The sequence below is a fragment of the Callospermophilus lateralis genome, chromosome 18 (assembly GCF_048772815.1).
Source record: "Callospermophilus lateralis isolate mCalLat2 chromosome 18, mCalLat2.hap1, whole genome shotgun sequence".
NCBI lineage: Eukaryota > Metazoa > Chordata > Mammalia > Rodentia > Sciuridae > Callospermophilus > Callospermophilus lateralis.
The window spans coordinates 63143679-63146651 of record NC_135322.1 but is presented as its reverse complement, the minus strand read 5'-3'; the positions used below and the strand labels follow the sequence as shown (position 1 = coordinate 63146651).

The 2973-nt window shown below is 64.7% G+C and overlaps 1 long non-coding RNA gene across 3 annotated transcripts; it reads left to right on the top strand.

Moving 5' to 3' along the window:
• On the top strand, positions 1 to 1873 carry LOC143383922 (uncharacterized). Of its 3 annotated transcripts, none has more exons than XR_013154562.1 (2): positions 1 to 322; positions 1529 to 1873. It is a non-coding gene; the product is annotated as an uncharacterized LOC143383922 (long non-coding RNA). The 3 variants fall into 3 exon arrangements; XR_013089219.2 differs by lacking the exon at positions 1 to 322 and adding an exon at positions 345 to 1120 and having other exon boundaries at positions 1597 to 1873; XR_013154563.1 differs by lacking the exon at positions 1 to 322 and adding an exon at positions 345 to 1120.
• The last annotated feature ends 1100 nt before the right edge of the window (positions 1874 to 2973 follow it).

Below are 2973 nucleotides of genomic sequence, written 5' to 3'. Positions count from 1 at the left end.
ATAGACCCGCTGGAGCCGGTCCGGGGCCAGCACGGCTCCTCCTGCTTTAGCTGGTAGCCCAGCTCTGGGCCAGGGTGGTGGACCAGCAGAGGTGGCCAAGCCCTGGGTCAGGCTCCTCTAGGCCAAAGGAGACATGGCCCCTTGTAGCTCTGCAGAGGCCTCGTCCCAAAGTCACCCTTTCAGAGTTGGCAGAGGGCCTGAGCCCTTGGCCAGGCGTCCTCAGTCCTGCAAGCCCACCAGCTGAGGAGGAGGAGCTGGCCGTGAGCCGGGCGCCGAGCCCCACTTCTCACCTGCACAAGGAGCAGCTGTCCCTGGCCTCCAGGTGCTGGGCAGACCAGGCGAGATAACCGAGGGCCAGGGCTTGGGAAGGGCACCCGCGGCTTTGGGCACCTCACCAAGAGCCTGCGCGTCCAGGCGGGGGAGGGAGCGGGCAGGGGACCCGCAGTGTGAGCCCTGCCCTCCGGGGGTGTCGGTGCAGCCTGGGAGCCAACCAGACCAACTAGTCTGCAGGGTGGGCCCGCTGGGCACAGGAGGAGCATCTGGAAGGTTCAGGGCAGGGCAGGAGGGGAACCACTGGAGGCCCGAGTGGGCAGTCTGCAGGCCACAACAGCGCTCCTGGAGGGGGAGTCTTCGAATCCTCAACCGAGGCACCAACCGCCCCAGGACGGCCCCCTCCACTACAGGGACACTGAGCCCTGGAGGGAGGGGCTTTCTGTGGGCATAGAGCTGGGACCTGGGGAGCTTGGTCCCCTGGCCTGGGCAAAGGCCAGAGGTACAGGGAGGTGGGGGGGCAGGGTGGAGCCATGAGTCCACAGAGGCCACCAGCAACCGGGTATGGGGCCTGAGGGTCACCCCCTAGCCTGATGGTGAGGGACGTGACCAGGTGGGAGGGGGCCACCCAGCAGCTTCCTCCAGGAGCCCTGCCTGCTCCCTGAGACTCACCCCTGCCAGGGCAGGGGGAGCGGTTCCTTCTGGAGGGGCCATGGCCTGTCCCCACCCCCAAGCGTCTGGAGCAGGACAGGATCAGAGCCTCCTGAAGAGGCGGCCAGGCCTCGAAGCCTCCCTCCCTGGCGCTGCCTGCAGCAGGGTCCGGCTCTTGGGGCCTGGAGCTGCTGTAGTGGTAAGTGGCCAGCGCCCGACCCCTGCCTGTGGACCTTACGGGCTTCGCCTCCCTCGAGGTCCCCGCGCTGTCTGCAGGCCACCTGCGTCCTGCAAACCCCAGCTGCAAAACTGCCCTTGAAACCCCTGGTTCACAGGAGCCCTCAGCTCTGCTGTGCCGAGGGGCCTGGCCACGGCAGCAGGGTCAGCGCAGAGCCTGACCTGAGGTGACCTCCAGCTCAGGGGCTCAGCTGGACGTCTTTGCTTGGGGTTTACAACTGAAACGTTCTCGGCAGCCCTGTGTCCCCATCAACAATAAAAATGGTCCGGAGGGTCTCGGGGAGCGTGGATTTTAGAGCAGCTTGTTTAAAACGTGATCTGCACCCTGGCAACTCGCCAGCTCAAAGTGTGCCCTGGTGGCTTCCCACAGGGGCCCCAAGGCTTGGCGCTATTTGAACTGTTCTGACCGTAACGGGGTCCCTGGCCTTCTGAATGCAGCCCCCATCGCCCCAACTCACTGGCCTGAGCACACCACCGGAAGGAGAGGCCTGCGAGGATCTGGACGTGGACACCTCCCAAGTTAACAAGGGAACCCTGGCACCAGGGCGCCCGGGGCCCTACCAGAGCACGCCTGGAACGTGACCCTTGAAGTTCCTCTAAAGCACCCCTCCCTGTCCCTCCTGAGGGGGAGACTCGCAGCCTTTGGGACGGGGGTTCCCCGGTGTTTCTCCTCTGATAGCAAAGCAATAAAACTTCTTTTTCCTTTTTCTCAAAACCGTGTCCTCATTATTAAATTGGCACTGGGGACAGGGACGGAGCTTCCGGTCACATTTCTAAGGCGCCCAGGGCTGACAGCCGACCTCTCCCAAGGACTCTGTCCTGGCGACCAGGAAAGCCTGAGGAGGACCCGGGGCTTCTGCTTGAACACACTGGGCTCATTTTGGAGAGTGGACACTGTCCCGGCGTTGCTCTCCGACCCCTCCTGGGACGTGCCCTGGCTTGGTGGGGTCACCTGTCCGGGGCTCTTATTCCTTCGGCACGTGCGCACTGACTCAGGGCCTTGGAGAGAGGGGCCTGTCCCCAAAGCCCTTCTTGGAGAACAGGTGTAGTGCCTCTGTGTCCCCCACCTGCGCGTGTCCAGGGCATGGACGGAGCAGGGCTGATGGAGGGAGGAGGCCCTGCTTGGGTGGGGGTCGGTTCACCTTATGGTGGCCCCACAAGTCCCTCTGTCCTCGGCCGTCCCCAGTGCTCTGCTGCCCTCTAGTGGAGGGAAGCTCTCTTTTGAGAGGACGTAAAGGGGCCTCCCCCAGGACCCCACGGCCAGGGGGCCCATGATTGCTCTCCCAGGAGGGGACCGCTATCGGCCACCTGCGCCTCAGTAGGAATGAGCTCAAGTCCTAGGTTCTCTTCTCCTGGGGAGAGCGACGCTTACACCCTTGGACAGGAAGGGTCACGCTTGCCTTTGGGCCTCACGTACAGGGACAGAAGAGGGGTCCTCCAACAGCCTTGCTGACCCAGTGCTGGACCCCTGCCCGAGGGGAGGGCTGTGCCGTGAGCCTCCTGCCTGGGGAGCCGCCAGCTCTGACTTGAGCCCCCACCAGGGGCTGGGTGACCGAGGCGTCTCCCTGGACACTCCTGCAGGCCCCGGGTCAGTGCCCATCCCCCTCCTGCAGACAAGGAGTGGGGGTGCCCCTGGCTGAGAGGTGCTGCTTCGTCCCTGGGCAGCCGAGCATGGAGACGGCCACGGCCAGCGGGCTCCACAGCCTGGAACTCAGGAGAGCAAGAGCTGAAGAGGGGTTCGGGGTCCCCACCATCCGTGCCACTTACAGCCAGGGACAAGACGGCTCTCAGGGACAGAGGCCAGAGGCCAGGCTG